Below are 14,496 nucleotides of genomic sequence, written 5' to 3' on the forward strand. Positions count from 1 at the left end.
TAAAGAATTTTTTTTTTATATTTAAAGGCTGCGAAAGCGGGGGGTTTGGGGGGTGGTAGCCCTCAACTGTGCCTCCTAATCCCTGTACGTTTTAAGGTTCGACCTTGTAACTCAGCCTCTTTAACTCTTTAGAAAACGTAGTTTTTTTCAAATAATTTCTGCACGTTTTTGTACAGTTTATTACTTATTATTGCTTGACTAACTGTTAGCTGATCGTGTCAGGAGTTAAAGATGGGGGCTGCCGCCCCCAAACCCCCCGCTCTTGAACATTCTTGTGTTAAGGCTTTTAATTCCTGAATACTCAAATCACGTCGTACAGGGTGCCTCCTAATCCCTGTACGTTTTAAGGTTCGAACTTGTGACTCAGCCTCTTTAACAGCCCCCCAACTGTGCCTCCTAATCCCTGTACGTTTTAAGGGTCGACCTTGTAACTCAGCCTCTTTAACTCTTTAGAAAACGTAATTTTTTTCAAATAATTTAAAAAAGAAACTGAGTTTCTTTTCAAAGTATATAAAAAAGTTGCTCTGATGGTGAATCGAACCCGAGTTTTCCGCCTGAAAGTCTGAAGTCTCAGTCGCTGGACTATACAAACACAATAGTAATTGTTGTTTAGTAAATAGAAGGTATTTTCGACGCAAGCAAATTCCCAAAAATCTTGATATGTGGTTTTTGGAAAACAGGGAAGGAGTGATCAGATTGAGCTGAAATTTCGACGATAAGCTCCCAGGCCCCAGGAAAGCTTATCCTCTAAATTTCAGCCCGATCGAGACAACGTTAAAGGGGGGTTGTGGAGGGAAAAATTAACATGGGCTAATATAGGAAAACGAGGTTTTTCGTAAATGTAAATTCGGGGGATAATTTTTTCGGTCTGAAAATATCAAAAGGCCCTAACAGGTCGAATTCTGCTTCGAATGAGTCCTCATTCAACCGGATCCGTTGCCAACTGTGGCCTGTAGGCGTGGCTAAGAAAAAAAAAAGAGATGAATTTTAAGTGGCTATATTTGGTTTTTTGAAAACAGGGAAGGAGTGATCGGATTGAGCTGAAATTTCGAGGATAAGCTCCCGGGCCCTAGGAAAGCTTAACCTCTAAATTTCAGCCCAATCGGACAACGTTAAAGGGGGCTGTGGTGGGAGGGTCCAAACTTCCGGCCCAGTTTACCCCATGAAGATAAAGTCGGAGGAGGATGAAATTTTGCAAGTTTCTTAGTTTGAGCTTGGGCTACAAAATGCAATTACCGCCGTCTCTCTGCGACCTCTAGGACCTGAAATCGCTTAACATTGTGGTGGGTCGCCTCTTTATAGAGGCACAAGTGTGGCTCCTTGATGTGGATGGAAGTTCTCCGTGACTTGATCTTCTACGTGGCTGAAGCCATCATGACCTCCACAATAGTGTTCCCTGATGCTGAAGTATATTGTATAAGAATGTTTAAATACATTTAAACATTTATGTGGAAAAGGAAAAAATTACCATTTAAAATCGGTGAAAACTAAGCTTGCGATAGTACTTGTCACTCCCATCCCCCAATAATTTCCTGGCAAGGAACATGATGCCCTGCCTCACATGTTACACCTCTTTGCCGGTAGGAATTTGAATACAATATTTATATTACAAAAAAAATGTAGCAACAAGAGTGATACTATTACCCCGCCTCCCAGTACCAATAATAATAGTGTAGAGCAAAAATATTCCCGTAAATCAAGAGGGATTAGATATCAATTTTTACTTACTCTTCATTCTCCAAAACTCTTTCTACATTTATTTGAAGGTTCAATGAGAGGTAGAACATTTGGGCATTAAAATGCGCTCTTTGAGGGACCCGCCTCTCACCACTCCTTCATATAGCTGATGTGTACATACATGTCACTTCATATAATTTGTAAGAAATTTTAGGCAATTCGACTTAGTTAAATGAAGCTTTAAGTTTAAAAAAATATAAGAAATGTTTGTGTAATAAAAAGGAAGACATCTCCCCACAGCACCCTTTTATCGAAGCTTAGTCTAAATGAAGAGAGATGATAGATTAACTCATATCCCCCCTCCTAGACCATTTGTTATATTTGTCAGAATGCTCATGTAGAATTAGACAATTTGGGAGAAGAAATGTGCTCTTTTAGGTACGTATTTTGTACTTTCTACTTGGCTTCTCAATTTTGCATGTGGGAGAATTTCCTATGAGGGGATTGTCCGCGGAGAATTTTCCGTGGGGAGGATTCCACGGGGTAATTTTCCGTGGGGGTAGGGGGCACTGGCTTCCAATTTTAATGCTTCACGAGGTTGTCAACATCACCAAGTCTATTCGTAGCAGAAGTTTCACTTGAACTTTGTTTGCACTTTTTTATTTATTTATGTTTTTTGAATTCAGACTATTTAAATATTATTACGTTTGTATGGCTCTGGCTGGAACAATAGATATAATGATTTAACAATAAAATTGCGCAAACATCAATTGAATAGACTAGGAACGCTATACGAAATTTATTCAAACGGATAAGGGGAAGCACTTCCATGAAGCAGGCCCACTCCTTACGGATAGAACATCTATAGTTAAATATTCAAGTTAAAAAGTTTAACTTGCTGTCCCAATACTTTCAGAAGGAAGGCTCGAACGCAAGGGCAACACAAATGAATAGAAAGGTATCCTTTGCAGTGCCTAAATAATGAAAGAGCTTATTACTGGGCATTTGCTTAAAAAAAAAAAAAAAAAAAAAAAACTATTCAAACGTTTTAAGTGGCAAAATGTACCTTTGTAACATAACCTTTGTAACCACCTACTAACTATAATTTGTTACGTGTTATACAACTTTAGTGTAAAGAAGGGGTGGAACTGGTGGTTTAAGGACGAGGAATCCCTCCTCATGTATGGGGTAATTTCAATTCAGTTACGCACAATCTAAAACTAACCTTATCAAATTGAGGGTATAAAGAGTAGGGCGATGAGGAAGGGCTATCCTCCCTCATATACAGAAGAATTATTAGGTTCGTTTTCAGTCTTGATGTCTTTCTTTGCTGTTATTTTGAAACCCCGTTTGTTTTATTTAGTTTTTGTTCTGTTTCAACACAATGTTTTGGGTTACCCTCAATGTCAGGTACAATAAGCCCTATGAAACCAGACTCTTTAAATCAAATTCTAAATTTTCCGGAACGATGCTTCAAGAAAAGAGATTATTTAATGCATTAGATTTTTGGAATAAAATATAATTGTCCAAAATAAACCATCGTCTTCTTTATAATAAAAGGGAAGCTTTTGCACCCTCAGCGCTCAAATTACACGCTTCATCATGTAATTACTCATATATGTGAATAATTTTCTTCCTAGTCCAGGGTGGGCGGAGGCTGAGTCCGTGATTATCTGAGAATTCATTCAACTCATCAGAAGCCTCTTGTCAGAAAAGTTTGAAAACATGGACCTGAACGATTTTTGAGGCATAGGTATACCCTCCCCATAAGATAAACGGTCTATAACAAGGGATCATTTTTATGGAGTGCTTTTCTGTTTTGAGACGAATGGTACACTGCACACCGCTGTGCTTAGACTGGGAGACCATTTGAGCTGTTGGCATGGAGGTAGGATGATTATTTTTTGGGGAGAAGGCTCCTAGTGCTCTCTTTTTAGGCCCACATGCAAACTCTTTACTTTGCGAAAACAGCACAGTTGTTGTTTCTCGATGTTGCTGAGAATGGGTTCTATAGACGGGAGCTACTGGTGCACTTCCGCATTTGGAATAGGGTCAGTGTTTTTGATTATAGCAATGCGATGGAGGTATTCCATCTCGAAAGCTAGGATTTTTCTTTTGTCTTCAGTTATTAGTGTCCAGTTTTTAGTGTTGTCTTCATGTTTTTTATCCGTACAGGCCTTTGGGAATTGCTAAACTGTTGAAAAGGTGCATTTGGAGTTTGTTGGATAGATGGTTGCTTTTTCAGAGTTTGGCTAGCCCTTTGAAGCTAGATCTAGCAAATATAAGTTGACGTCCACGTCAGAGCTATAGCAATTATCAGAGGAGAATTAATAACCAGGCTAAGGAAATGGTCAACCGTTTCAACATGTACCCGCCTATTTTGGCAACGTTCAGGTTGTCTAGCTCATGTCTCGTAGTTGCCATAGTCTTGCTGCCATTGATCTCCATCTCTAATGGCTTTGCGGCATGATAGATTTTATCAGCTTATGCCTTCAGTTTTTGTGAAGAGTTGACTAACTAAGCGTAGGTAAGATTATCTATCAGCAGACCTGCTATTGTTGTGCCATATGTCGGTAGCATCAGTGACTGAACGGCATTTCGAAAGAGGCTGAAAAGTTTGGTGATAAGATCTAACCTTGAAATACTCCTGACGAAGTTGTGAACTCTTTGAAAACCCATCAGGGATTATGTTATTACTTGACCTCGGAACTGGCCGTGTGGACTCTTGATTATCTTGACTATATCATAAAATATCCTGTAGCGACCGAGGATATGCCGGAGGTTAAATGCAAGACAAAAATAAACAAATAGCTGGTAGAGTTCTTGGTTGAATTACATGTATTGTTCCATGAATTGTCGAACGACAAATATCTGGTTGATTGTTGATCTTCCAGGGCGAAAGGCGGCCTGCTATTGGCAATGACAAAGGCAGTTGTAGCTTGTATGTGTCGGATTAGGGCTTTCGTCAGGGCACGTAACTGATGGCTTGTAAACAATAATTGGACAGTACTTTCCACATTTTTTTCTTTTCCCCTTTTGTGAATAGGGACAATAGTAGCCTTGCAACACTGACGGTGTAATTGGCTGGTTTTCTACACAGCAGAAGCAATGATGTGATACATTTCAGTTATGTCATCGGATCCGATGTTGATGAGTTCATCGGTAACTTCTTCTGAGCTAGGGGTTTTCTTTGTTTTAGCGACTTGATTGCTGACTCGGTTTATGCCTTGCGTGGTGATGGGTGGTGGTCTGAGTTCTTGATCAGGTATGAGAAGCGGTGTAATATTTCAGGATCAGAAGCCACAGGAGGACTGAGTTTATCGTTGAAGCACTCTTTCCGTCTTTAAAGTTTTATCTTTGAATGTCTTTGTCCAGGATCACTGATGTTTGTGGCTCTTTTTTATGACTCAACTCACGTACCATTCTGAAAACTGCTCCAGTTTTCCCCTTCTTGAACAGTACTTCGCAGTCCTCGTCTTTCTATCGTAGGTGGTTGCTTAGTCCCTTTCTGATCTCTTGCTCCACTTCCCTCTTGAAGAGCTTACAAGTATCCAGGTTGTTGCGGTTGGATTAATTGCAAAGAAATCGCTGATCCTCACATAGCGTGATTATCTTGTCTCTGATCCATGGTTTTTCGTTCCGAGAGTTTTTCATCCGAGAACGTCGTTTGCTGCTTTGATGATTTCTGATGTGGCGTATTTGGTTAGGGAGTCTGTCTCGTTAGTGGTGGTCAAGGGAGAACGATCTGCCAGTATCTCTTGGAATTTGTCAGATAGAGTAGAAGTGTAGATCTGCCTTTTTTGGGATTCTGCAGGAGGTCAACCAGGAATCTTGAGAATTTTGCTGGTTTTGGCAATTTTTTTCTTTCTTAACCTGAACCCTGGGATCTGGATAGTATTTTCAAAGTTGAAATCTGCTTCAGTTACTGCTCTTGTGTCTTGTACAAAAAACTTCCACTGCTTCGATATCAGCACATAATCAATCATGTTCTCAGTTTTACCGTCTGGGGATCTCCACTTCACTGTACGTCAATGGCCGTGTTTGAACATTGTGTTTCTCAATAATTCGTATATATACATATATATATATATATATATATATATATATATATATATATATATATATATATATATATATATATATATATATATATATATATATATATATATATATATATATATATATTGTTATTATTATTATTATTGCTAAAGTTAAATATCAGTGGGATGAAAGAGTGGGAGTTGACAGGGTGGTAGCCTCCTCGTATTTAGGACAACCCTGGATGTCGAAGTAAAACAAGGGAAAAATTAGATTTTAAAACATTTTCTATTTAAAATAGAGTAAAGAGCGACATTTACAGATAAAACAAACAGTAAATGTCCTTTACATATTTGAGACTCTCTCCCCCAACCTACCACCCCTTACGTTAAAGTTTGACTAATTTCCTGGATGCTTTAGGTGTGAATGCTCAAGCACAAGAGCAAAGGGAATACAATAAAAATATTTTTTACTCGGCCTTAAGAATGGAAGGGCTGATTGATGTGTATTTGCTTTGAAAATAAATTTTTGAGTTCAAAAGTTTTACCGTAAAATTTTACCGTAAGGAATGGGGGGGCTGAATCGGAGCGAGGAGGCTCCTCTATACGCTGACCAATTTCTAATCGTTTTAGCTTTATTGCCCCTCTTTACTTTCATACAAAAAAGTATTCTTTTTGATTTCTGTAAGAAAATTTATTCGGATATTTATTGGTTACTATAAAAATCTATTTTTACTGCAAATTTGCTATAAAGTTATGTTTTACTATAAAACTTAAAGTTATTAAGACTTTACGGTAAGGAGTTGGGAGTGAGTCGGGAGCGGGGAGCCTCCTCCATACACTGACCAATTTCTATTCGTTTTAGCATTATTATTCCTCTTTGCTTTCATTCGAAAAAAAGCATTTTTCTTTATTTCTGCAACAAAACCAATTCAGATTTGTTATTGATTACTAAGAACTATTTTTCAAAGTCATTTCAGATATAAGTCTTTTGACTCTTAACCCAGACTATAAATATGTATATTAGAAGAAGAAAAAAAAATAAAAAGAAAAGATCAAATAAAATTCATGAAACTATAACTGTGTCATAACAATGTTATGACAAAAAATAAGTTCCTACCAAAATCACTAAAAACCTAGGTAAACCACTAGAGAATCACTAATAAATCACGAATCGAAATCGCAAGGCGAGGCAAGGTACATGTCCTATACTTTGACATACAAAAAAAGATCCCAATCATGACCTTAAAAAAAGCATTAAAGCTTTCTCGCTTTCAAATTTTTAAAATCAAATAATTACATAACTATGTTCTTGCTATCGTAAAAGTGACTTGCCATTCATTTTTAAATATCGTCTGAACCAGGTAACAAGCACTACGTCTGGTGGAGATTTTGTCACATGTTGCGGAAAGCGAAACCAGGTAACGCGCAGTATGTCTGGTGGAGATTGTGTCACATGTTGCGGAAAGCATGCTATGTGGGACACGAAGAGGCATGATACGGTGGATATGCCACTCATGATTTTAACTCGGGTCCGAACACAGTAGCGTTCCGAGAATTTTACTGGTGCCGCTCAGTAGTGGTGCCACCTCTAGATTAATAGCTGTGCCAAAGAGCTGCTGTAAATACTTTATTAGGTCATGTAAAAGTTTCCAAGACCGTGGAATCTTTAATGTGAACTCGCTTCTACTTTTAAAACTTTTGATGAAAGAAACACAAGATACCGTCTAGAGGATATTTTCTCGGAATTCCCAGATGTTCTACGTCTGATTAGAATCGGTTCGAAACTTCTAGATCCATAGCCAAACTACTATAATCAAAATCGCTTTCCTTTTTCCGCTTTTCACCTGGTTTTGAATGGATAGTTTTCTCAAATATAAATTAGATCGCTAGCGAAACAGCACAGACTAAGAGAGAAAAAAGCAATTTTTGTCATAGGCTTCCTTGTTAAAATGTAGACTCTAATTGCATTGTTTTTTTTTTATGTGACATCAAATGTCACACTTCTTTTTAGTCAATAGTATTATACTCTAAGAATACAACAGAAACGGAAAGCAAATAACACCGTTTTTTTTATCCGTTGGTGTTTACCTGTTTATGCTACGTCAGCTTTTAAGCTAACAAAAGAAAAAGCAGAACAAGATTATTTTCTTAAGTAAAAAATTTCATGCAATTAAATGGAACGAAACTTCATAAGTCAAAACATATTTTATAAGTGAGTTCTCTGTTTGTCACAGGGTCAAACTTGAAGATTAGAGAAAGATTTCCTCTTTTAATTGTCTTTGAATGCAAATCTTTCTCACATGGAATTGGATCGAGACTTTTGGAAGTCTCAGTGGATTTCTGAATGATGGATTGTGAAAGACAGTTTTCGTTCTTTTGTAATCGATATGCTTCTAGTCTTCCCACTTGAGTCCAAGTTTGTTGACACTACTGATGAATGATAAATGACTCTATGATTTTTGGAAGTAAATGTATTTCCCAGATTCAGAAGTGAAATTTCCTGCTCCTATTTACAGTAATTCTTTTTTGTTCTCCGGTATTTCCTGTGCTTAGTCCTATCCTGAAATTAATTAAAAAAAAACTTTCCGTAAAAGAAGTTTTTCAAAGAAAAGAAAAGGCCATTTTGAACTTAAGCTCAGCAGATACGCATACCTTTTAAAATTCAAACTCAAAACAACCAGAAATTACTATTAAAGAATAAATGAAACCCAAAACGAACAGAAATCAAATAAACAATCACAGCAAAAATCATACAACCAGTAACAATATAAATGAATGAATAGATATTAAAGCGATTAATGCTGAAATTGAATATGAAAATCAAGCTTAAAATGAAAAAAATGTTTTGCTATTGAAGCATAAATGAAACGTAAAACGATCAGAAATTAAACAAGCAATCAATACAAACAAACATACAATAGATATTAATGTAAATGAATAATAAATCTTAAAACGAGTGAAACTAAAACTCAATATGCAAATCAAGTTTGAAACGAGTAAAATCACAACAAACAAGAGTTTGGTTATCGCCTCCTTCTTTCACTGTAAAAGTGTAAAACTTACTGCGTCATTGGCGCTTTGCTAAAAATGAATTGTATCACCAATATTTTTTTGTACTTAATATTGAAAATAAGAAGTAAAATTTTAAACTGATGAGTTTTCATCAATTAATATCATTATACATCAAATATTCAGTTTAATTTATTAGTTCTTTCTAAAATTGTTCAAAACGAATATAGTTTCACTACAAACAAAAGTTTGGATACTTCCCCCTTCCTTAACTGTAAATAAAAACCAAAATCCTATTGCGTCATTGGCGCTTATATGAAAACGAATTATATCACAAATATTTTTTTTTCCAGTTCTTACAGCATTGAAAATAAAAATAAAATTATAGTGAAATAAATTCTTAAACTGATGGATCTTTCAACAATTAATACCATTATACATCAAATATTCAATTTGATGTTGTTTTTATTCAAAATAGTTCAAAGGCAAAATAAATATGCTTCAAAGTTTGAACCTTCCCCCAGCCCCGGAGAAATAGCTCTGAATAGCTCTTGTCCAAAGAACGTATAACAATGCTTCTAGGGTTGGCACAAACCCCCAGAGCTCTGGGGCAAGATATTGCTGATATGCCTTTTTGACAACCTGCATACGGATGGCAGGTTGTCATCCGTACAACAAAAATCTTCTCTGAAAGTTTCACTTCATACCTTCATAGGTTGTGGATTTTGAGTTAGCCAGATGACATTGTGTGTATTCATTTAATGCTCTTCCACGGTTACTGTAACTAACGACACGAATGGCTTTAAGTTGAAACTTTTTGGGAACGTATAGGAGGATTTTTAATTAAACGAAAATCTATATGCATGCAGGTACTGAAAGGGCATATAAGGACATAGGCAGTGATGCTCTATCATAGCTAGTAATATCATTGATATTTTAAAGGAGCTAATTTGATTGAAAATTAAGAGCTCTAGTGCCCTCTTAAGAGTACAAAAGATTGGAGGGCAATCAGCCCTCCTCTTTAGCTAATAATTTTCCAGACAGTTCTAATCGAAATTTTAAGACAGCCATTTGGTTCAGCATTGCTGAACGGTCTAGTAACTATATTTTGAGGGTTATTGGGTAGGTCAAATCCCACAGTTATGTAATTTACCCATTATGCTTAAAAATTAAATGTTGCCTTAAAATAAATTCAAAACACACTGTTTGTATGCTGGTTGCCAATAAGATATTTCAGCAATATACCAAGTACGACTGAGGGTATGTAGCTCAAACTTTTGGGGCTACCTCTATTACTACTTCTTCTCTTAAAATTTTACTGAATTAAAAAGAGTGTAAATGTATCCAGGCTGTGAACGAGCATAGATATAATTTTTTGGGAATGGCATTAACTTTTATTTATCAGGTCAATTAGAGGATGTCTATGACTAACTTAAACACTCATGATTTTCAAAAGAGTTTATGTTGTTAAAAATTGCTGAAAAAGTTTCTCCAGCGTATAAATATCTGGCCAAACTGTAAATTCTTAAAGGAATACCGGAGAGATTCAAACTATTATTTTCTTTTTTCCTGAAAAAGACTATGACAATATAAAACAAACAGAAATTAATTAAAAAACACTTTCTCCATAAATAAGTTTTTCAAAAAAAAGTAAAGAACTCCATTAAACCAAAAATAAACAAAAATAGAATCAAATAACATACCAAGCGTACAACTACCACGGATCATTATCAATAAATAAATGAAACCCAAAACGAACAGAAATCAAAATAAATAACAGAGTCAAACTCAAACCGAGCAGAAATTAATATGGGTAGGGTTTCAAACCCCTATGCTTTCTAAAAGCAACAATATAATTTGTACTTTAGTGAAAAACATTCTTTTAAATTTTTTTACTTTTATAACTTTAAGAAATTAAAAATTAATTAAGATTTTATGTAATAAATGTCAGCATATGTATATTAAACTGACAATGCACATTCATTTGAATTTTTTCAGTAAAGTAAAAATTATATTCTGGCTTTTAGAAAGCATAGGGGTTTTGGACCCTACTCGTATTAATTTCTGCTCGTTTTGAGTTTGACTCTTTTATTTATTTTGATTTCTGTTCGTTTTGGGTTTCATTTATCTATTGATACTGATTAGTGGTAGTGGGGTAGTTGTATGCTTGGCAGATTATTTGATTCTATTTTTGTTCATTTTTGATATAATGGAGTTCTTTGCTTTTTTTGAAAAACGTATTTTGTGGAAAAAGTTGATTTTAAATTAATTACTATTAAAGAAGAAATGAACCCCAAACTAACAGTAATTAAATAAACAATCATAGCAAAAAATACTTACAACAAGTACTAATATAAATGAATAAATTACAAGAAATTACTATTAAAGAATAAATGAAACCCAAAACGAACAGGAATTAAATAAACAATCATAGGAAACAAGCTTATAATAGGTGCTAATCTAAATAAATAAAAAAAATCTTAAAACGGTTGAAACTTAAAATGAGTATGCAAATCAAGCTTGAGACGAACAAAAATCACTTCAAACAAGAGTTTGGGTTTTGCCTCGTTCTCTCACTGTAAAAGTCTAAAACCTACTGCGTTATTGGCCAAACTCTTGTTTGTAGTGATTCTTTTAAGTTTATTTTAATAAGTTGAATAATAAATTTGATCACAGGTACTTCTCATTGTATAACCTTTTTTTGGCATTACAACGGGAACAATGAGAACGGGAACGGGAACAGAAAATAAAGAAAACCGAAAGACAAAATAACAAAGAGGATTTATAATTTTATAACGTGTTTGGTCGCTTTACGTGTCCATAATATAGAGTGTTTGGTCGTATTATGCAACCTATTTTAGTATCTTATACATGCATACTACTTTTGTTTGCATTATATATTGCTAATTTGTCACGCCGGGTAGCCTCCCTTGTCCCTTGCTTCACTCCGACTCTAATTCGTCATATTCTTAATTTTTCTTTATATTTTCCCCCTTCTTTTTTGTTTTATTTAATTTTTGTCTTTTGGGTGATTACAAAATTATTTTGATATTAGATTAGCCTTCGATTGGAGCTTAGCCTCCAGTTGGGTCTATTTGAAGATTAAATGAAAAGAAGTAAGTTTTCTTAACTGAAAGTAAGGAGAAACATCAAAACTTAAAACGAACAGAAATTATTACGTACACAAATGGAGTCCCCCCCCACTTCAGTACCTCGCTCTTTACGCTAAAGTTTGACTTTTTCTCCTAATTCTTTAAGAACGATTACTGAAACACAAGGGCCGTTTAATTAGAATAATAAACTTTTTTAAAGTTTTTAAAAACACGCCTCCGTGATCTTTCTTCTTGCAATAAATCCAAAATCCTACATTTATGCAGATGGGAGCTTGAAACTTCCACAGTAGAGTTCTCGGATGCGCTGAATCTATTGGTGTGAATATCATTAAAATTTCTTTACTCTTAGGGGGGGGGGGGTTCTTCCCCTCCTTTTTCAAAAATCAGGTAAATTATCCTTAGGCTCATAGCTTTTGATTAGTAACAATAAACTTAGCGAGTCTTTTATATATAGAATCAGCATAATAAACCTATTCTTTTGATACATCTGTTGATATAAAAACATTTCCACTTTTTTTTAGAGTTTTGGCTACTACTGAGCCGTGTCGCTCCATACTTACAGTTCATTACCCCGAACTGTTTTATTTTTGTTTGTCTATATTTTTTGTGAAATAAGAAATCTTGAATCTTAATGCTTTGGCTTTCCAGAACATGTTTTCTAATCCATGGTATAGTACTCCGTGCACAGAGCCTAAACCATGCGTGGATCCGTATTCAATTGAAAACGCCGAGGTTGGAGAATCTGATGACTTTCACGACTCTGTTGAAGTTTACTTAGATAAAATACAAAGCTGTCTACGATCTGGATGGACGGTACATTTGAGTGAAGGCGGAAGACTGACTTACTGCAAGTAAGTGCTTTTTCAGCTCTTGTATTTTTCCTATTCATTTCCTCTTCAGTTCAGTTCAGCAAGCCATATTCAGATCTTACATAAAATGCAAAGCTGTCTAAGACTTGAATGGGCTGCGCATTTGATATAAGGTGGAAGATTGACTTACTGCAAGTAAGCAGTATTCTTTTCTTGTAATGCGTGTTCATTTCAGTAAGCTTTACCCCGTTGTTAGATAAATAGAAAGCTGTCCAAGACCGGGATAGACTGTGCATTTGAGTGAAGGAGGAAGAAGGACTTACTGCAAGTAAGCCCTATTCTGTTCTGGTATTTTCCTATTCAGTTCAGTGCAGAAAGTCCTTTTCAGTTCTTAGATAGAATAAAAAGCTGTCTAAAACCTGGACGGACTGTATATTTGAGTGAAGGTGGAGGGCTGACCTACTGCAAGTAAGCCCCATTCAGTTCTTCTATTTTCCTATTCAGTTCAGTAAGCCTTTATCAGTTCTTAGATAAAAAATACAAATCTGTCTAAGACCTGAATGGACAGTTCATTTGAGTGAAGATTGAAGAGTGACTTATTACAATTAAGCCCTATTATCTTCTTGTGTTGTCCTATTCAGTTCGGTTCAGTAAGTCCTATTCAGCTCTTAGATAAAATAAAAAATTGTCTAAGACCTGGATGGACTGTATTGTTGAGTGAAGATGGGACACTGACTTACTGTTAGTAAACCCTAATCAGTTCTCGTGTTTTCCTGTTCAGTTCTTAGATAAAACACAATCCTATCTAAGACCTGGAAGGACTGTCCACTGGGTGAAGATGGAATACTGACTTACTGCAAGTAACAATCAAGGTCTGGTATTTTATTTATTTATTTTTGATTTAACCGAAGAGCAACATAGACAATATATGAAAGATCTAAATGCGAACTGGCCTACCGTGACAAGACGAGACATGGGGTAGCAATTGTGTAAATATATTTGTTTTCATTTTGTTTCAAGTCTTTAGGATTTTTTTGTGAATTTGCAGTTTACAACATAGTTCAGCTAGGATGAAATGAATATATCACTTATTTCATAATTCAATAATCGCTCCTGTGGAAAATTCCATTTTGAACCCTTAAGTAGAGATGCCCTAATATCTCCAATCGCGCACCCCTGCTGCCACCTACAACTTTTTTTTACATAATTTATGTCTGTTTGTTGTCAGTGAGAATGAAAAAACAGGAATTTTGTCACATTTATGGATGTTTTTATGGTTTTTGTCAGTGAGAATGAAAAAACAGGAACTTTCTCACATTTATGTCTGTTTTTATGGATTTTGTCAGTGAGAATGAAAAAACAGAAACTTTCTCACATTTACGGATGTCAACAGCAATTTATGTCTAGGCCCCTATTGATCCGACGAGACCCACGTGGTTTATGGTTTTCTCAGTGAGAATGAAAAAACAGGAACTTTCTCACATTTACGGATGTCAACAGCAATTTATGATACTGTCAACATTTCTTCAGGAATAGATCCAAGTCATTAATGTCTTTGCCTCGGAAACAACTCTTTTGGTCGAACTCCAAAAGATATTAATAACCAAACGCCATGGAAACAATTCTCAAAGAAACATCTTAGCGATGAATTGTTTTAGCGCGGGAATCAGGTTTCTTATTAATCTGAAATGCCTCAGCGCAGAGATGCCAAAAACAACAGGAACACGCTGAATTTACGTTTAGGGATTATTTGGGCGAAACTGTTTTAGACAGGTTATGGAATTATTTCGGCGAAACAGTTAGAGACATTTTAAAAGATGATTTTAAAAGATGATTTTAGAAGAGGAT

General features: G+C 35.5%; 1 long non-coding RNA gene across 1 annotated transcript in view; it reads left to right on the forward strand.

Annotated features, from left to right (window-relative positions):
- LOC148945084 (uncharacterized) overlaps positions 1 to 12,684 on the forward strand; it is a 120,708-nt gene extending 108,024 nt beyond the window's left edge. The window contains exon 3 of the long non-coding RNA XR_016142777.1: positions 12,488 to 12,684. This is a non-coding gene — a long non-coding RNA (uncharacterized LOC148945084). The remainder of the gene's footprint in view (positions 1 to 12,487) is intronic.
- The last annotated feature ends 1,812 nt before the right edge of the window (positions 12,685 to 14,496 follow it).

This window comes from Artemia sp. Qi Xiang Cuo, chromosome 13, assembly GCF_049724085.1.
Source record: "Artemia sp. Qi Xiang Cuo chromosome 13, ASM4972408v1, whole genome shotgun sequence".
Lineage (NCBI taxonomy): Eukaryota > Metazoa > Arthropoda > Branchiopoda > Anostraca > Artemiidae > Artemia > Artemia sp. Qi Xiang Cuo.